Raw genomic sequence first — 21,163 nt, 5'->3', positions numbered from 1 at the left:
AGTATGCTGGGCTGAGTGGTGGCCCCGAAAGCCATCCATCCTTCTGCAGCCCACAAAGATGACCTTATTCCGATGAAAAGTCTCGGCAGGAAGTAAGTTACTGACCACTGCACCAGATCACCCGGGACGCATGAGGACCCTAAATCCAATGACGGATATGCTTGGAAGAGAAGAGGGAATGATTTGAAGCACAGAGCCACCCAGGGGAGAAGGTTTGTGCAGATGGATGCAGAGGTCGGGGTGATGTGGCCACAAGCCCAGGGAGGCCTGGGGTCCCCCAAGAGCTGGACCAGGCCAGAGGGACCCTCCCCTGGAGCCTCTGGAGGGAGCTGAGCCCTGCCCACACCTTGATCACAGGTTTCTGACTCCAGACCTGGGGGCGAATGAGTTTGTGTTAAAACTGTCCAGTCTGTGGCCAGTGGCTGCAGCCACCCCTGGATACTGAGAGTGAACTTGCCGGCTCCAAGGTGAGAACAGTGGCAGGACCGGCCCCCCGCCCCACACACAGAGACACACAACCTTGTCATGAGGTTAAATGCGTTAATACGCACAGATGCCTGAATCAGGGACTGACACTTGGATCTTAGCCCCCTTCACCTCTTCCTCCTCGTCATCATCACTGTCATTGTTAGAGGCCCTCATCCACTCGTTCAGTGGACACGAGGTGCTCGTGCACGGCCCCAGAGTGTGCAGCGAGGCCAACAAGCTGGGAGGCTCCGCACAGGACTCACCCTGCCTGCTGGGTGAGTGGCCCGCACGGGGCCTGTGCAGTGACACGGAGGCCCTGGGAGAGGCTGAATCCTCTGGTCGTGGGAGTCACGGGGGCCTCAGCATCAGAGGTGGAGGGGTGAGCCAGGTTCATCCACGGGGGTGCAGCCCTTCACTCAAAGTGGGGGAAGAACGCCATGTGTCACCCAGTGTCCGGGAGGCTCCCCTTGCCCTGGTGGGCTGTGGGCACAGCCTTGGATGACCAGGAGTCTGCACCTCAGTAGGGGCTGAGGCTGGCACTGAGTGAATCTTCAGTGAGGTTTTTTCCTTAAAAACCATCCTAAGTGACTTTGGCTCCATTGCTTTTTGCCAGAAACCTACAATGATCCCAAGAACTTTGTACACTCCAAGAGTGGTGACTGGATGTGGAGCCCAGCACAGACCCAAGTCAGTCCTGCCCTGAGTCCCACGGGCCAGCCACACCATCCCCCTTCCATGGCCTGGCTTTATTCTGCCAGGACCTTCAGAATGGTGGAAAGGCAAGTGTGGCCTCAAGCTGGGGGTGCCCAGCGTGGGCTCCTAGCCCCTGGGAGTTCCCTTGGGACATCTGGTGGACCATAGTCCCCACTGCCGTCGGGCAGCTCTGTCTCGGGGAATGTTGTGTTTCTTTGCTTTTCTTTGTGATGCAGCACCCCAGTTACTCTCGGGGCAATTGGGAAGTCTGCTGGTGTTACATGCTCCTGCCTTAGATGGGGAACATTATTGCTGCATTGACGCTGCTCACTCCATACTGGGAATCTGTTAAACACAAACGGCAAGCGGAACAGAGAAAAACAGAAAAAGAAAAATGGAGAGTTGCTTGGTTGCTTCAGGTCTCACCTGTGATTAAGACTGTGTACAGCCTGCACATGAACCCGAGTTCCCACACCTGCCAGCTATAAGGTGCCAGGCCCTGATTTTAGAACCCTAGCTTCACTAAGGAGTCACTGACAGATACAGTTTTTGTGTATTTCAGGTCTACATTGTGATGACTTGATGCCCATAGAACCATGGAATGATTGCCCAACATATGCATCGCCTCACACAGTTAACTCTGTGTGTGTGTATCTTTAATGTTCTTATAATCCATGGAGAAGGCAATGGCACCCCACTCCAGTACTCTTGCCTGAAGAATCCCATGGACGGAGGAGCCTGGTGGGCTACAGTCCCTGGGGTCTCTAAGAGTCGGACACGACTGAGTGACTTCACTTTCACTTTTCACTTTCATGCATTGGAGAAGGAAATGGCAACCCACTCCGGTGTTCTTGCCTGGAGAATCCCAGGGACGGGGGAGCCTGCTGGGCTGCTGTCGACACAACTGAAGCAACTTGCAGCAGCAGCAGCAGCAGCAGATGGAGCTGGATGCCATGATCTTCATTTTTTGAATGTTGAGTTTTATGCCAGCTTTTTCACTCTCCTCTTTCACTTTCATTAAGAGGCTCTTTAGTTTCAGCCCCTGGAGGCATTTCTTATTCCCCTTTCTGTCTTTTCTCCACCATGAGGGGCCCATTTATAGTTTTTAACAATGTAGTTTAACAACAGGCTCCTTCAATATATTCTATACTTTTTTCCTTCTTATATATATATATTTAACCTATCTATCCTTCAGTTCACTGATCCTCTCTGCAGCTACGTCCAATTTGATGTTAAGCCCAAAGACTGAGTTCTTAAATTCAGTCACTGTTATTTGAAAGTTCTAGAATCGGTTTTGATTCTCAGACGTTTTTCCTTTTGTCAAGTATATTTTTGAACTGGTGAAGTTTGCATCTGATACCTCTAGCATACCTCTGATGTGCTGATATACATCTGATACCTCTGGATCTGTTTCAGTTCTTTTTCTCTTTCCTGTTTGTTGTTACACCCTTTTTGCTTTTTTTGGTTGCATGTTGGACATTATCTATGGAAAACCCTAGAGTTTCTGGTGATGCTGTCTTCTCCAGAGGTTCCTCTGAGGCAGACCTCTAGTGGGGACAGAGCTGTCTGTTCACTCAGGGCCTGAGTGACTTGAGGCTGGGGTGTCCTTGCAAGCTGAGTCTCAGCAGCCTTCACCCACCTTTCCCCTGACCGCAGGGAGGAGCCCTCCAGCGTGTCCGTCTGGAAGCCTGGGGTGCTTCCCGTGGCCTCCCCCGCCCCCTTCTCGCCCAGTCCTGAAGCCCACCATCTGCCTCCCGAGCACCAAGAGGTGATTGATACTCAGCGCTCAGCCGGTTTGGGCAGAGTGTTGGGTATGTTTTCTGTGCCTCCCTTTTCTTGGGGAGCTTAGTCTCTAACATCCGGACTGACTTATCAGGCCTGAGCTCGAATTTTTGTCTTCCCAGCCCAAGGAACCATCCAGAGCTGTGTTAGCCAGTACCCTCTACTTGACTTTTTCCCTGCCTTTTCTTCCCAGAGTCAGCTTTGTTCAGATGCCCCAAGGGAAGGAGTGGCCCTCTCAGTGTCCAGCTCCCTCACTGGGCTTTTTTGAAATCTTGGATTGTGGCTGCCTAAGGACCTCTTTTTAAAATGTATTTAGCTTCTGTAGCTCTTGGTAGGCTGACCCACAAGCTGCCTGCGTCTGTAACTGCAAGTGGGGAAGCCCTAGGTGTCTTCTCTCATCTGAAGCCACATGTAAAATTCACAGTAATTATATTGATCATCTTTGATACCGGGGAAAACAAGAACCAGAGGTCCTCGCTTAGTACCCACGGTTGTGTTTCTGATCAGAATCCCCAGCTTCCCCGGGCTGTGTCAGCGCCACTTGAACTTGGGAAGAAGGTGGAGCAAGCGGCCCATGCGGCCTGGGGACAGAGGAGCCGGTCTGCCCTCCTCCCCTGCCCCTGACGGCCCAGGGCAGGCCTTTCGATGACGGGCTGCTGGTGGTCGAGGAGAAGGCTGAAGAGCCAGGGGTTGTGTGAACTGTATTCTGTGACGTGGTCACGTGTGTGTTTTCTTTTTCAGTTTGAAAAAATGACTGCTTTTAGTCTTCCCTCCAGTTTGACTTTAAGGTTGAAAATGAAGATTTTATTCTTAAAGTTGAGCACAGTGATTTTACAGTCTTTTTGAAAGCAACAGTTGAGGTTTTAAAAAGACATCTCAGAGAACTCCAGCAGATAAAGCGAAACAAAAAGAGAATGTGTTCAGGGTGAACTGCGGGTGGGACCCCAAACTGTACTCTGTCCCTCCCAGAGTCCGTAATTGCTGAGAGGGGTGGATATAGGGCCCCAAGCACCCTGGGGACCGAGGTCCTCAAGTGACAGCTGAGGTCCCGGCTGAGCCAGGAGCAGTGTGGCCTGTGCCCTGGTGAGTGGAGAGCCTTGAGGCTGGGAGTGGGGCCAGGAGAGGGGGTGGGAGACTCGGGCGCGGAGGGAGGGGCAGCACCTGGCGGGGTCTGGGAGGCGCTGGCTGTCGCGGCTCGAGGCAGGGACACCCCTGAACCTCCACCGTGCAGCCCCCCAGGGGCAGAGTTGTCTGGCATCCCAGGGTCGAAGTTAAGAGGGCGAGTTCGCAGCAGATTGATGGAACTCCTGTACCCACTGTGGGTTCATTTTAAGTGCCTGGAGCGAGATTGGTCAAGCCCTTGCTGAGCTCGAGTGAGGGAGTCAGTCAGGGAGGACCGAGCTCAGGGTGAGAGTGAGGGGCAGCTAGCATGCTGAGTCCTCCTCACCTGAGTGGGTTCTGGGGACACCCTTGAGTTCAGGGGTGCCCTTTCAGTAGCCTCACTGGAGGCTTGTTTGCGGGGTGAAGGAGGCAGAAGCCCACTTAGAAGACGTGCTCATTCCTAGTGGTGGTGCTTTCTGAAGCAGTTTATATTATTTGGTTCGACTGTGAACCAGTATCCTTGCAGGGTTATGTTTGACGGTGGGCCTGAGCTGTGGGCACGGCTTTCCTTCTCCCACACACCACACTCACCTGACGTCTTTTTGGCAGCCCCTCCCCCCTCTCTGCACCCCTGATGGTGGGCTTGAGCCCAGCCCCCCTGTTACCATGGAGCCCTTGTGACTGAGTGGGTTCCAGGTTCCGGGCTCCTGGGAGACATGCTGGAGGCAGAGCCTTCGTGCCATTTCTTCTAGAGACAGCAGTGCTGATGGTCATAGTGTGAAAGCGGTGTGTGTGAGAGTGGTGTGTGAGAGCGTTGTGTGCGAGAGTGGTGTGTGAGATCGGTGTCTGAGAGCGGTGTGTGTGAGAGCAGTGGTCGTGGTGTGAATAGTGGTGGTCGTAGTGTGAGGTCGGTGGTGATAGCTCCGGTGCTGAGCTATCTAACCGTGAAACAGCAGTTGCCCCCGAGTGGGGGACTGCCCCCATCCGCGAGGATGGGTCGCAGAAGGGCCCGCCTATGGGCACTTTTCCAGTGCTGCAACCCCAAGCGAAGGCCAAGACAAGAAAGACCTCGGCCTCGGCCCAAGTTCTGGAAGCGGAGTGGACTGACGTGAGAGCAGCCGGGGGCTGGGCCCGTCGGATTGGCCCTTACCCGGTAAAGCACTGGGGCTGTGTTTCATTTTGTTTGCATGGCTGTGGGCCCTGCCGGGGGTCCCTGCCAGCCAGGGCGTTTTGCCCTTCTGGGCAGGATCCACCCCAGCAGGTTGACCTTGTAGGTGGTTGTGCAGGTGCTGCGTGGAGGATGGCCGGGGGCCCCACCAGAAGGGAAACGCTGGCTGGAGGAGTCACTGGGGCACGTGGATTGAGCTATAGAGTCAGTCCTTGAAGCAGAAAGGCTAAGCCCCTTAACGTCTCCCTTCTTCCAAAGAAGGGATACACTGGCTGGAGGAGTCTCTGGGGCATGTGGATTGAGCTATAGAGTCAGTCCTTGAAGCAGAAATGCTAAGCCCCTTATCGTCTCCCATCTTACAAAACACAGAACAGTGTGTCCAGTATTTTAATGACGGCTACCTACTGCTTACATGTATAACATATACCCTCATAGCTTCACATGTCTACTACATGCCTCTTACAAGTGTTGGGCACTGTTCTAGGTGCTGAATACTCAGTGTGTAGTAGGGGATATGCAGCCCAGGATTTTTTTATGTGTGCGAAGAAAAAGAGAAGGATGAAAGATGCCGTGTGGTTCAGTTTGAGCAAGTTCACCACATGGACGGCACCACGTGCACGAAAATTGTGATAAAATACATAAAACATGAATTTAACCTTTTAACCAGTTTATTGAATGACTGGGTGACTTCAGTAGAGTCAGGCTAACAGATGGCTGTGGGGTGCCATCAGCCTTTTTCCCAGAGGAACACTCCAAAGCCTGGTGGCCTTGTAGATCTTCCCTTTCTTCTGCCCTCTCCCCAGTGGTTCTAGGTCACTGGTCTGTGTGTTGTTTAAGAACCTCTTTGTCCAGTTTGTTGTTAGGTTTATGTTTAGGAAAGTTTCTCAGACTTCCCTGGGTCTTGAGAAGGCAGGCTTGGATTCCGGGTTCTCCCCTGCCGCATGCCTGCCAGGTCAAGGTGGAGGCTAAAGGCCGGTCTGAGTTGTGGTGGTCTGTGTGGTCTTGGGGTCAGCGGACCCCTCTTCTCCGGAGGAGCAGGGAGACCCTCTGTGTGGAGCCTGGAGAGACTTGACAGGGTCAGTCTTCAGTCTCGCTCTGTTTTTAATTTGTGTTTGCATTTAGTTACTTACTCATTTAACTGTTTTCTAGGAGTTGGCATCCCCTACGGAAGAACTCAGTGCATGCCGAGAGCAGCTTCTAGCAAGAGAAAAAGAGATAGCCGAAATGAGAGCCGAAAGGAACAACACCAGGGTCAGTAGGGGGATTCTCACGTGTTGACAGTTGCCCCGCGGGGGTCACCACTGGGTTCCGTGTTGCTGTCTTTAAACTCTGTCTGGTTTTCAAGTCATTTTTCACATCTTCCCACTGAGCAGACCGGGGTGGATCCGATCAGGGTTCTCATACTTTGCTTCAAATTTATGATGAGAGCTAATATAATTTTAGTACATTTGAGGGGGGAGTTCTCTTAACTTACATTTTTGTCCATGCTACAGTGTGTGTGAGGTCGTAGTTCCCCGAACAGGGATTAAAACTCAGGACCCCTGCACAAGTGTGGAGTCTTAACTACTAGGCCACTGGGGAAGTCCACTCTAACTTTAGACTGAACTGGCAGGATTCCAACTTGCCTTAGCATGGTTTTGGTGTTAGCATGAGGTTGAGAAGAGTTATCGGCCCTGAATTCAAGTATGAGGTTGAAGGTGCTCCTTTGGCCCTGCCCTGCAGCTGCTGCTGGAACACCTAGAATGCCTGGTTTCCCAATATGTGCCATCGCTCCGGATGACGATGGGCAAGCAGCAGGCGCGGTCCCCAGCCGGCATGAAGAGCGAGGTGGAGGTGCTCAAGGCACTGAAATCACTGTTTGAGCACCACAAGGCCCTGGACGAGAAGGTACCAGCCACCCGGCCGTCCTGGATTTGTACACTTGCTGCCTCGTTAGGGGGATGATGCATGTATTTATGTAACTAGTTGACTTTTGAGCTTCTTGAATTCTTGTAAATACATTTTTTCTGTAAGAAGTCAGAATTTTATATGGTTAAAAAGTGTTGCCTGTGTACATGCTCAGTCATGTCCAAGTCTTTGCGACCCTGTGGACTGTAGCCCACCACACTCCTCTCTCCCTGGGACTTCCCAGGCAAGAATACTGGAGTGGGTGGCCATCTTCTACTCCAGGGGATCTTCCCGACCCAAGGATCGAACCTGCCCTCTTGCATTGGCAGGTGGATTCTTTACCACTGATCCACCTGGGAAGCCCCAGGTAAAAAGTATTAGTTGGCATAAATGTCTCAAGATTTATTATATTCTGTATATCAATTTGCAATTAAAAACTAGGTAATAGAATTATTTTAGGAACATTTTTTTTCCTAACTTAAATTTAAAGCTGTTAATAAGCAGATCTTCTTGACGTTAAGGTCAATGAGATGCATTAAATGTCTTCTGTTACAGTAGCCGTGTATTGGGGTGAGTGTACACTAAGAAGTGCACTAAAGTATATACACACTTCAACACACAGTGACTCGGCCCCTTTTATTTCAGTTGAGAGTGATTACGAGGAGCACTTGAAAGGTGTAGTTTGTTAGAAGAAGAATTAGGTGCCACACATAAAGAGAGAGTTTGATCAGTCATCGTGTAATTTCAGTGAAGGGTTTGTCATTTGTATCCTTTCATTTAAAAAATAGTATGAAGGCTGTAGTGGACGTCAGATGTTATTTATCTTTCTGATTGAGGACCCTCCCACTTGGGTTATTTTAATGACTAGTAAACTAGACTTGTGGCTCAGAGCTGCAGGATCTCTTAAGTACCCCTTTGTCCAGTAGAAGACAAATTCTGACTCTAATCACCTGGTTCTCTTTGGGATGGATAGCATCACCATGTATTTTCTTTTTATGCTGTATTTTCAGTTTTGAGTTGAGTTTTTCCAAATGGAGTTTTGCTGTCTTTACTTCTTTCTTTATTCTGATTCAAACTTTTGGTTTTAGCTGATGATTCTTAAAGAGAAGAAAAACCCAGAAAAGATACTGATGGACGGGGTGCTTGATATAAATCCCAAGCAAGAAAACATGCCAAGTGCCAATGGAAAGGCAAGTCCTCAGTCTCACTCTCTGTCTGGTTCTCGTCTTACCATCCAGTCTGTGCGGGGCTGTTGGGACCTCTCACCAAAGCACCATGTAGTTCTGTGCGACTGTGAGGGTCGTGTGAGCTCCAGAGCGCAGAAGGCAGTTTTGACCTCACCAGTTGCCCGGAAGTGCTGTGTTCCCTCCCTCCCAAAACAAGGCTGTCTAAGGCTTCCTTTCCCCCTTAGAGAACCCGTGACGGCTCTCTGGCTCGGGTGATCCAGCTCCAGGAAATCATAAACAACCAGTTGCGAGATCAGAGCCAGATGAAGGAGCTCCTGGCAGCCCTCTCTGCGCAGGTGACAGACCTAGAGGAGGACCTGGACATGGCCAGGAAGGATCTCCTCAAGTCTGAGGAATTCAACGTGAAACTACAGCGGGACGTCCGCGAAGTGAGTGATGGTGGACGTGTCTGTCGTCCTGAGGTGGGATGTGGGTCCCTTGTTCTCCCGGTGGTCTCAGCCTTGGGATGGCTGCGTGAGCAAGAGCAGAGCTCTGGCGAGACCACGACTGGTGGCCTCCCTGCCTCTGCGTCGAGGTCTCGGGGTAGAAGAGGCCTGGTCCAGACGGTCCATTGCAGTGGACCAACATAAGGGCAGCCCTAGCGCTGTGCTGCAGCCTGGGTGTGGACTGCTCGTTTCTACAAGTTCTAGGGGCCTAGTGTGTTCCTTTTTAAAAATTCATTCATCCGTTCATTCATTGATTTGTATAGTTGCTTTACACTGCTGTGTCAATTTCTGCTGTACAGCAAAGTGAATCAATCATATATATATATATATGTACACACACATATCTCCTTCTTTTTTAGATTTCCTAGCCATTAACTTCACCACAGAGCACTGAGTAGAGCTCCCTGTGCTGTACAGTAGGCCCTTACTCACTGTTGACTTTATGCACAGTATCAGTAGTGTATGTGTCAACCCCAGTCTCCCAGTTCATCCCCCTACCTGCCTGTTGAATGTATTCCCGATGATGCTGAAATTTCCTTCTGATTCACTCAGGCGAGTCTGGTGACGTCTGTGGAGCCCGTTCTCTCGGAGAGATGGGAGCATGCTGTGTGGGCTCTGCTGAGGCAGCTTGCCTGGCCATCTTCTCTAGTTTTCTGAGGTTCCGCTCCTTGAAGGGATGTGTGACAGTGACACCGGCGGTCAGAAAAGACGAGTGGCCTTTGCTCACCCTCAGATCCTCAGGCCCGTGCTGTGTAACCATGTAGAATCATGTTTCTGGTGGTCATGTCTGCGGGTGTCATGATTTATGAGAAACTACCTAACAGTCATTGTGAAAACAGAAGAGTGCTGGGAGCTCAGGCCTCCTCCTGTGAGCCTCAGCTTTCCTTTGTACACAGGCAGACAGTGCCCACCCTGCCCCACCCCTCCACCGTGAGACCGTCTCAGAGAGAACCCCTCCAACATGTGTTCCAGCAGGTGTACTTGTTTAGTAGCTTGGTGTGAGTAATTCTGTGTGAGAACTCAAAACAGAAGTATTTGCACATATTTGTATAACCTGTTCACATTACTCTGGCAATAGGAGGAGATTAGGTGGCAGAGTTTAATATGTAGAGAATTCTGGAAAAAGCGTTTTTAAGACCTTTCACTTTTAATGTTAGGACAACACTGGTTACTTAGTGACTACGGAGGGACCTGAAGTGGATTTTGAGCTGGCAGACGGGAGTTGCACCAGCAGCAAGTTCTGGTCCTGGTGTGAGCATTTCAGACATGTGGTGTAACTCTGCTTTAGAAGAACTAGGCTTGAGAAGGCTGCTTCCAGTTGTGTTACACTTTGACTTCTGTTTCCACTCATTGATACTCTTACTTTAATTTTGAGGAAATTGCATGAGATTTTTTCCAACTTTTACCCGAGGAAATGAGCCTCAGAGCTCCCTGTTGGAGCTGTTGAAGGTCCCTCCGTGTTCTGGGTCAAGCCCGCCTGTATGGTGTAGGAGACAGAGGTCCTCATTTCATGCCAGATCCCTTCCCTCCTGGAATTCTTGCAATGACAGGGTAGTTTAGTGTACTTTTTGTTTGCTGTTTGGGTTTATTATGTAGAAAAGAAGCTTGGTAAATCGAGTGGCCAGACAGACATTAAGACAGATGGGTGCCATCGTGGCAAATGTGACATTTGAGGTAGGCGCGTTTTTGCTCACGTCTAAGAAAACTGCCATGTCTAGGAGTTTAATTTTGAGGATGCTAATTTTATGTTTGATTTGAAACTTAGGATTTAGTCCAGCATTTTTACTCTTAAGTGTGCTGGAGTATTCCACGATAATGACTTACTTTTCTCCTCTGTAATGCCCGGTGTAGGCCATGGCCCAGAAGGAGGACGTGGAGAAGAGAATCACGACACTTGAGAAACGCTACCTCACCGCACAGCGCGAAGCCTCCTCTGTGCATGACCTTGATGATAAACCTGAAAAGGAAATCACAAATAAGGATTCTCTGCATCGACAGGTAATGGCCTTTACTGACCTGTGTCTGACTTTTATAGTAGTGAATACTGAAGAAGGAAGGTAAAGACCTTTTCATGTGACTCCCATGTTGGAAATCAAGTCCCAGTGTAAAGTTCTTATGACCCGAAAATACTGTGTTCAAAAGTGTGGATGTACATCATGATAAATCAACTGTACTGAAAGGAAATCCAATGTTTAAAAATTGAGGGTGACTGCAACTTACAGGTTTGAATGATTTGGGATTTGGTTTAACCATGTTGTGGAATTCCACTCCTGACGCTTTTGTTTTACTTGAATCTGTTGGCTTGTTAGCATTTTTCCTGAAAGAGCAGAGAGCAGCAGGGAACTTCATGGCAGCTGGCTGCCTGTTGGGAACTGGGGTCAAAAGGCAGGGTTAGAGCTCCAGTCTGATTAGGGTTGGTACTTCCTATGGTTGGGTGAGCTTTACTCGCTCCTGTTCCCATGTCATCTCAGATAATCAGGACTTACCCAGGAAAACCAAATCTGGCTTCTCCAAAACAAAGTGAGTCAGTCTGGTGTGTGACAAAGTGTATCATTGGCCCCACCACAAAAATAGAATACTAGAAAGCCATTGAAATTTATGATGTGGAATGCTAAGTAAGAACATTACGATATACAAAATAATGGCTGTAAAAGGCAGATCAGAAAATACCACGTACCATATGCTTTTGTTTTCTGAGGGTTTTAAAGCATATCATATTGTTTATGTATGTACATAGAGTAATACATACAGAGAAAACATAAGAAAGCTGCTTAGAAACAAATGCTAACCTCTCAGGAACCCAAGCGTATAGATACTTTAATTTTTTTTCCTTTTCAAAAAAGAATCTGTCTAAATGTTCTACATTGAAAGTTTTTCAGAGTAAGAAGATCTGTTAAAAGAATAATCGTGCATTTACAAATATTAGTTGACTGGCATTTCACCAGGCACACTCTGATCAGATCTGTGTTTCAGAGGAGATGAAAGCCATGTTTTGGCTTACAAGCCCGTGGCCATCTGCGGTCGGTAGGGTTCCCTTCAAATGATGATTCTGGTGATGTTTTAAGAAGGGTCAGTACTGAACCCTTATTCCCTTAACTTGTCAATAAGAATGAATACGCTTCTACAGATAACTGATCTTCTTTAATATATAAGAACTTTTTTTTTAAGACTTCTTTGGGGACGTTTAGGAAAAGCAGATACTCTGGCAGGAGGTGTTCTGCCCACTGAGACCAAGCCCAGGAACACTGAGAGAAAAATTACCGTGACGCAGCTCACGAAACAGAACTAATCCAGTAGAGACGTGCATTTAGGTTTTGTCTCAGCTTACTAAAAACAGCAGAGGCTACACCACTTGGCCTGTTTGGATGCTCTGCTCTCCCTTTGTAGGAGGAGGATGAAAACCGACCATTGCAGGAGCACCTGGAGCTGGAGGAGCAGAAGCTGCAGCAGACGCTGCTGAGGGCGGAGACGCTGCCTGAAGTGGAGGCTGAGCTGGCTCAGCTGGTGGCTGCGCTCTCCAAGGTGCTGCTCTGGGTCCCTGGGGGGCGGGCGGGGGAGGGCCTGTTCCATGCTGTCCCACCGTGCCCCTCCCCGTGCTGCTCAGTCCACAAAGGAGCGCCGACGCGGGGGGCGTGCTGCCCGGCGGGAATGGGAGCGCGCCCTGAGTGTCAGACAGTCCCCGCTCCCGTGTCATCGTTCCGTTGATTTCCCTCCAGTTTTGTCCCATGTTCTGTGTGTCCCCAGGATACTTCAGCTCCGAGTCACTGCTGCTCAGAGTTCAGTCAGCAACTCAAAGCCTAGCAGGATAGAGAGCTAGAAAAATCCCATTCTCGTTTAAGAGATGGCCAAAATAGCTCTGTAATGAACACAGGTTTAAGTCTTTATTCATACGTTGTTGAGTAAGTCACAGCGGGGCATGGTGCAGACCCGGGGCCCCACTCCCAGCTTGCAGTCCCCGGGAGCCCGCGGCTGAGAGGCCATGTCCCGGAGACGTGGCGCTGCTGGGGGCATGGTCCCCATAGCCAGCCAGCCACCCCGTCCCTCTGATGGGAAAGGTGTGGCCCCGCACTGTTGGTGGGTACTGGCTGGGCATGGAGAGGTGGGCCTGTGCGGGCGCGGCTGTCCGGAGCGTTGCCCGGAGCTCAGTGAGCAGCTGAGGGGCTGGCCAGTCGTGGGAGGCCAGTGGTGTCGTGTGCTGGCAAACCCAACCAGAACAGGGTCACTAACAGCCGCCAGGGGGCACCCTTCTGCCTGTGATCTTCCTCTCAAGGGTTGGTTTCTTCTCTCCCCTGACATCTCTGCTGTCTGTCCTGGGTCGGCCTTGTAGTCTGAACTTTGGTCTTCCGGAAGCTCTGTCACTAAGGAGGCTAAACTGTTGGAACTTATCTCCCAGCTTAGGAAGGTAGAACGTGTGTTCTTGTGAGTCCCGTGCTTGCCACTGCCCTGCCCGCGCTGGCTCAGCACAGACAGTCTGAGGAGGGGGTGCAGCGGCCGCGGGTGTGGGGCCCGGGGCGGGGACGAGCACGTCTCCTCTCACGAGCCGGTCACCAGCACCCTCCGTCACCCACGTGTCACACGCGAAGCCGCGCTGGCTGCTTGAGCAGGCGTGCGGGCGTGCCCCCCACGAACCCGGGGCCAGTGGTCTGCACAGAGCATAGCCCGCTTGCGTCAGGACAGGGTCGTTGCGAGAGGAGCTGACGCTGTTCTTGGCCGACAGGTGGAAGAGAGACACCATAACATCAAGGAGAGGCTGCGCCAGATGGAGGCCCAACTGGAGGAGAAGAACAAGGAGCTGCTGTGGGTGCGTGTGCTGATGGGGAGGCCGCGTCTGGGCCAGAGATGCGGCTTGGGCGGGGGCCGCCGCTCCCGTCTCTGCCATTGAGTGTGTGTGTGTAGCCCTGTCTGCTGATCCAGGCACCCAACCTCGGGAGCAGGGCCAGATGTGGTCACCCGTAGGCTGGGGCCAGGGGGTCCCCACGTTCAAAGAGGCTGCTTGTTGCTCTGAACAGCCAGGCCGGGGAGCTGCTCGGGATACAGTTGGACCTTACGAGTGCCCCTCAGACAAACCCGAGGGTGCCAGCCCGAGGCTCATTGGTGCCCAGGTGTGGAGGTGTTTGCCTCGGACGTGTTGCTGGAGTCCCACATGCCCGACTGCTGGTCCAGACATGGTGTGTGTGTGTAGAATGGCTGCTCCTATGCAGGAGGAGAACCGTAGTTCCGTTGTGACAGAAGGCCCATCAGGAATGGGCGATGGTGGGGGCTCGCATCAGAGAGTCCTGAGAGAGGTTTCCCAGAAGGGTTGGCCACACGGTGATACAGACCATTCAGGAAATGGAGTGGGGATCCCAGGTCCAGCCTCAAGTGTCAGTACTGTCCCCACCATACCTGTGTTCTTGGGGCTGACTGCAGAGCCTCACACGCGGGCTCCCAGGGGGCTGTGGTTCTGACTCCCATCATGAGACCTGCAGTGAGGCTCCCTCCCTGCTTAGGCAGAGAGGTCAAGTTCTCCCAATCAGGGATGCACTTCCTTACTTTCAGAACTGCTACTCAGAGGCTGCTGAGATTGGGATGCTGTTTATGACTAAGCCAATTCAAAGTCAAGTTTTGTTTTGCTTTAAAAATATTGGAATGCCGATGCCTTATTGGGGAAGCTGTGACAGGTTTTATTTCCGTGGGCTCAAAAAGGGGTGGCCGAGCCCTGGGGAGGGGTCGTGACAAAGACAGAGGGCAAGGGTACTGGCCACGGGGGATAGGGAGCCGGCAGGCCAGCACCTCGAGGCTGCCCCTCGGTTGCTTTGAGGTCATGTCTGGGAAATCAAGGCAGGACCTGGGTGAGAGTGGGGCAGTGGGGGGAGACTTGTGGAGAGAAGGGTGTGAGAGCGGGAGGGCGGCACGGGGCCCAGCAGGCACTCTCCCGTGCGTCTCAGATGACAGAGCCGCCCTCGCGGTGTGAGGGGCCATCCCCAGAACAGCCCGAGGGCCTGTGCCCCGAGAGGAGAGCCGCAGAGGGGCTGGCCCTCCCGTCCCCTGGCTGCCCCTGCTCGCTCCTGTCTGTGCGTGTTCAGACCAGCCTGGGAAACGGAGGGCTGGGAACCCGCGAGGACGGCACTTCCCGGTGAACTAGTACCAGTGATGACTGCTGAGGGGGACCCAGCGGCTGCAGAGCTGAAGGATTTTTTTCTAATTTTCCTTCAGCCTGGCTGACAAGAAGCATGGATGTATTTTTTTAATGTTCGGTTTTTGTCTCTGACTCCATCAGCCCACCCTTGTGAATAACCTCATAGGATTGCCTTCCGTCCACACTAAGACCTGAGTGTCACCGGGCCATCTAGGAACTGGATTCTCCTCCTGCCCGTTTCTTCAGTGCTGCTCGCTTAAGAGATGGCAGTGTCTCATAAGCATGGCCCATTTGTCCAAAGTCAGGGCTTCCATGTAAAATTGTGTTCAGTTCCTGACAGACTTGAGCTGCCCAGAATGTCGCTGACGAGACGTGGTCCTCTCGTGCCCAGGTGCAGCCCCTGAAGGATCAGGACCGGGAGCACGGGCGGCAAGCCAGCGTGCTAGCCAACGTGGCCCAGGCGTTCGAGAGTGACGAGGGCACGTCTGACAGCGAGGGCGACGGGGTCACCCTCTTCAGCTCGGCCGCTCTGCTGTCGCCCAGCGGGCAGGCCGATGCCGAGACTCTGGCCGTGATGATTCAGGAGCAGCTGGACAAGATCAACGAAGAGATCTGGTGGGTGCACCTGAGCCCAACTCCCCGGAAACTCAGTTTCTCTGAAGAGCTGTCTTCTGCTTAGAGAAGTCTGAGTGTTCCATAGTAAGAAAACTGACTTCAGGTCTGCTTCAAGAAGTTTCCGTTCTGAGATTGCCCTTGATTATAGAGCTCAGTCAGCCAGGGCATTCTGTCCAACGTGTGGTGTCAGCACTCTGTGGGGGGTCGTTGTGGGGTGTCCCCCTCTCAGCTCTGGGCCCCAAGGTGGGTGAGGTGCCGAGGTGGTGTCCCCTGCGGCCCGTGCACCCTCTGGCACTGAGGGTTCGTCCTCATGTGTCCCTCGGAGCCTCCCACGTTCTGGTGAAAAGCCACCTGGAACAGAAAAGCTGGGGTTCTGGGGTTGGCAAATTCCCACTCAGATCTGCATTTCCTTTTTAACTTAATACAGTGTGAAGATTGGCTTGTTGTAAGATAGTGATATGTTACTGTATGTCACTCTCAGGACATGTGTTTGAGTTTTTCTCATCAGTATATATAAAGTGTTTTCTTTAGACACAGTCTTGGCAGTTCTAACAGTTTACAAAACAGGATAGAACCCAAAGGCCCGCCTCGTGGTGAGCAGGGGGCCTTGGGTCTGGGTGCAGCCGGGTGGCTGGGGGCCCCGAGGCCCGCCTGGTGCCACACCCGCGCACCTGTGCCTCCTGTCCCGAGTTCACATTCAGAGTGGCCGCAGGCCGGTGGCCCTGCACAGGGCCTGGCAGAGCTGCTGCTCAGATTGTTCTCGTCCCGTCAGCCCTGGCCGAGGTGCCCGTTCCTGCCGGTCGAGTGCGGGGGGCTCGGGCAAAAGGCAGGGGTGAATGCCACAACCAGCAAACACAGATGTGCTACCTGCACTTTTGACGCCGAGACAGACTGCTTTATGGGCCGTGTTTGAGCACAGACAAGCTCAGAAAGACTGTCTTTTGCATCCCCATAGGAAATTTGGAATGGTTATATATTAATATTTTTATTTTTACAGCAAGTTGTCAGGTAAAAGTGATTTTTCCTTATGCAACAAGTTGACTTGATGTAAATGGTAAATTCTGTCCATCAACTTGTCAACACTGAAAAACTTTCAAGATGTATAAGTAGAAGTGAAACTGGAGAGTTTACTACCTGTAAGGATCTTGTATTTTAATTTGAAAAGCATTTTATTTGCAAAATCATGTATTTAACCTGTATATAAAATCATCCACGACACATTAGGGGAGAAGAGCAGTAACTGAATTCTAGGTTAATGCAGCACATTGACATGAATCCAGAAACTCACACAAAGCTGGTGGAAAACTTCAAGTGATGCGTTTGTACATATACAACCTTAAAAAAAAAATTAAAAGATCACCTCAGCACTTCATCTGGTCTGGAGACTCGTGTTTAGAAACTCTAGCTTGCTCGTGAATCGCTGTTTTGGTTATACAGAGTTCCTGATTCCCAATGGAAAAGACTTGAGGCACTGACGTGCATCTCTGCCCTGAGAGCAGGGAAGGTAAAGGTTGTCAACTTCAGGTATCTCCTCACACGGAGAGAGTCGCCACCCAGACCCCATCAGAATGGTAGAGTAAATAAGTGAAATCAAACGTGAATGATCAGGGGCCACTTTGTAAGACTGAATGATAAATTATTCTAAGTTAGAGAATATTCCAAAGAGGGAAAGTTGAACCTTTTTGCTGAGATGTTAATTGAGCAACTGTTCGTGGAATTTGCTAATCGTGACACAGAATGCAAGCCCAAATTTGTTGTCCAGACACATTCCTCTGCTGACAAAGGCAGGTGATGATTTTCTTCTATTTTAGGTTGATCCAAGAAAAGAAGGAGAACACGGAGCAGCGGGCCGAGGGGATTGAGAGCAGGGTGGGCACGGGGAGCTCAAGCAACCTTCGTCGTTTTAAATCCTTGAACTCCCTCAACCTGAATGCCACCTCCTCGCATGCCGGCTCCTGCCCGCCCAGCAGAGGGTGCTCCAAGCCCCGAAGGAGGCGGCACAGCCTGGCGTGGAAGGTAGACAAGCTGGGCATCATGACTCTGGTATGTGTCGGCCTCCTCCCTGCCGCGTCCCTCCCCGAGCACACTACTTTTCTTTTGTTTGTTTGTTTTTTCTCTTTTTACCCAGAAGAAAGTCAGGTACATTTGCTACGCTCAGAGGTCTAAGATTTTTAAAACTGCCTAGTCTTTCATCGGGCTTCCCTAGTGGCTCAGACGGTAAAACATCTGTCTGCAATGCAGGAGACCCGGGTTCGATCCCTGGGTTGGGAAGATGCCCTGGAGAAGGAAATGGCAGCCCACTCCAGTATTCTTGCCTGGAAAATCCCATGGACCGCGGAGCCTGGTAGGCCACTGTCCATGGGGTCGCAAAGAGTCGGACACAACTGAGCGAAATCATTCCATAATCGCACAGCGACAAATTAGTCTTGATATTTGGACCACCGGCTTAGCACGTCATCATGAACTCAGCCAGAGCCTGCCTCTGTAACGCTGGGCCTGGCCTGTGCTGGACACAGCAGCTGCAGGACGTTGCTGTTCTCAGGGAGCAGACCGCTTCGTGAGAGTAACCGTAGGCAGCTCTCACTGCACGTGGAAACCGGGCGGCACATTTCCTACTGGGGATGCCTGGCTGCAGGGTGCAGGGCATGCGGCGGGAACCAAACCAAGAATCTACACTGGTCTTGCTGATGGGCCTGGCCGCGCGCTCAGGCCAGCTCTGCGTGTGAAACCAGGTTAAAAGCCCGGTGCCCCAGGGCCCCAGGGAAGAGGTCGGGCTTCTTCACTCTTCCGAGTCTGAAAACAGGATGACGACCTAGGGCTTTTGGTGACAGAGTGTGCAGCTCTAAAGCACGTGTTCCACCTTTCTTCCATGTTTAGCTTAGGTTTTGTGAGTGCATTGCTGTTTACCCCATGAAATCATGTTTACAGCACTCTGCTTTGTCACTGCACTTGTATTATCCCTTTTTTTGTTGTTACCACCCATTTCATGTTAGCTGCATTGTTAGTCAGCATATAATTAAATTAACTGTGAATCATTTTAGCGGCATGTGAAGTGGTAACTAGTCCATTTTGTGGTCTTTGGAGACACTGTTTTTCTAATTTGCATCTTTGGCTAATTAGTTGATATTTAAAATTCTTTGACGATTTCTCTGTGGTTTCATGCTTGATTTCCTTCCGAGGATTTGTAAAAGAACAGTTCTGTATATTTTGTCCTGTTGTTGGAGTTCTCTGACGGTGTGTCTGCTTTCATCATTGGTTTTGATTTCCTGGCTCATCCTGTTGTCTGCTTAGTGGTTGTCAATCCAGACCCCAGCTTCCCACCACTGCCCCCCTCGCCCCCCAGGCTGTAGTTTACCCATCCATCTCCCCTTCCCCGTCCTCCCACCTGCTCTGGTCATAGCAGTGTTGTGGGTGCACTTAGTCGGGTTTGTGCTTTGTCTTCATGTCTCATTAAATGGTGTTTTCCCCCCAGAGCAGTAAGTTTGAATTAGCCTATCACTATGCATTTACAAGCATAATGTAGATGGATCCTCAACTACATATCATGTGTAATTCATAAATGAGATTATCCTTACCTATAGAAATGATCTTCTTAAGTGTAGAATTAATGGACTTTTGACACAATATCCTTTCTGTTTTGGTGCTTGTATTTAAGACTATAAATCTCATCAGCTTTTGCACAGTTAATGTTTCTACTAGACTCTTTAAAAAACTATCTTCTATGGTGAATAAAATGTAAAGACTGCACCTGCTATTATGCTAGCTTCCATTCTTACATATTTTCACAGGGAACCTACTTTAATAAATTTATTTTGAGAAATTTTACATCAAATTCTAGGTAAGCATTTTACATTAATATCCAATAGGTGGTTAGATTTGTTCAGTGTTAAAATAGGTATTATGGTAACTTCCTCATCAGTTAAATCACTATTTTAAAGTATAACATCTTTTTTATTAAGAGAAACTAACTTATAGAGAAGTTCAGCTGAGAATAGACAACTGTTAAGGCCCTTTATTGTAGAGAATGCTGTGCTTTAATAAATCATGATGTTGTAATAGAACTGTATCTTCCTGAGTAATAATTTATAGTGTTTCTCTAGTAAATCTTGAATAGCTTATTTCACTTCTGTGGTCAAAAAAAATGTTCTGTTTCTAGTTACACGTTGTCTAAATCTTCATCTCACTTCTGTGTTTGCCATCGTTTTGGCTATACTGTGTTTGTCTATGCCGATTCTTGAAGTTTTAGCTTCAAAGTCACAATACATCTGGTTTCTCTTCCTTTCTTTGCATGCATCAATCAGCCTAGTGATTTAAGGAAGCATTGTTGAAAGGTAAACTATTTAGTAATTTAGCATGCCTTTGTTTCTCTGTGAAGTATTAGAGAGTCCTTATCATTTTATGTGAATGAACACTGTGTTTATGTACTGGTGAAGAACTGACATTTTAATGGAAGTAATGAAACTCACCCACCACTTAAAATATGTTGATGGTTCTGTTGGAAATAGGTCATTCGTTGGGACGATTGTAACAGTTTGCCTCTATCCCACTTGTTTGCCTTCTAATCATCTCATGCTTATTTATAGTAGACATAGTATTATTTATTATTTTTAAAATTTTCTTTACTTATTTTTTTGGCCATGCTGCACAGCTTATGGGATCTTAGTTCCCCAACCAGGGATCAGACCGGTGTCCCGGCAGTGAAAGTGCCAAGTCCTAATGTCTGGACTACCATGGAATCTCCGCTTAGAGTTTTTTTAAAACAAATGACTGACTCAGAGCCATAGATGTTAGATTTGGAGGAAGCCAATTTAATGATGGTGGGTAGCAGTGTGCAGGAGACTCTGTGCACCAGGCACCGTGTCAAATGCTTTCCAAGTCTGTCATCTAATCCCGCAGACACCCAGGTGAGGTCCAGGCTGCTGTTATCCCTATTCAGCAGACATGGACACTAAGGCTTAGAGAGGCCGGGCACCGTGCCCAGGCTCGCACACCCAGTAGCAAATGTATAAAGGAGACCTGTCTGGACCCCAAAGGGGTTAATCTGTTCCCCACACTGTTGCCACCACTGTCTCCTGTCTTCAGACCCAGGACCAGCGGAAAAGCTGGGAGTCCAGGCGAGATCATTTTTTTTTTAATTAGTTTATTTTTTAATTGAAGGATAATTGCTTTACAGAACTTTGTTCTTTTCTGTCAAACCTCAACATGAACCATCCATAGGTACACATACATCCCTTCCCTTTTGACCCTCCCTCCCGTCTCCCTCCCCATCCCACCCCTCTAGGTTGAAACAAATCAGTTCTAAGTGAAGACCTAGGACGGAGGAGCCTGGTAGGCTGCAGTCCATGGGGTCGCTACGAGCCGGACACGACTGAGCGACTTCACTTTCACTTTTCACTTTCATGCATTGGAGAAGGAAATGGCAACCCACTCCAGTGTTCTTGCCTGGAGAATCCCAGGGACGGGGGAGCCTGGTGGGCTGCCGTCTATGGGGTCACACAGAGTCGGACACGACTGAAGTGACTTAGCAGCAGCAGTTTACTTTATGTAAACCACAGTGAGCAAATTACACTCAAACTGCATGTAAGCACTTCAGTGTGTAGCCCCCAGTCTGTATCTTTCTGAGAAAGACAAGCCAGACACGTGGTGTTCGCATGCAGGG

General features: G+C 50.0%; 1 pseudogene; it reads left to right on the top strand.

The window, feature by feature from the left end:
- The window catches only part of LOC113889028, a 47,113-nt pseudogene that overhangs the window by 12,293 nt on the left and 13,657 nt on the right, over positions 1 to 21,163 (top strand).

Source organism: Bos indicus x Bos taurus, unplaced genomic scaffold (assembly GCF_003369695.1).
Source record: "Bos indicus x Bos taurus breed Angus x Brahman F1 hybrid unplaced genomic scaffold, Bos_hybrid_MaternalHap_v2.0 tig00003474_arrow_arrow_obj, whole genome shotgun sequence".
NCBI lineage: Eukaryota > Metazoa > Chordata > Mammalia > Artiodactyla > Bovidae > Bos > Bos indicus x Bos taurus.
This window is presented reverse-complemented; position numbering and strand designations above follow the sequence as displayed.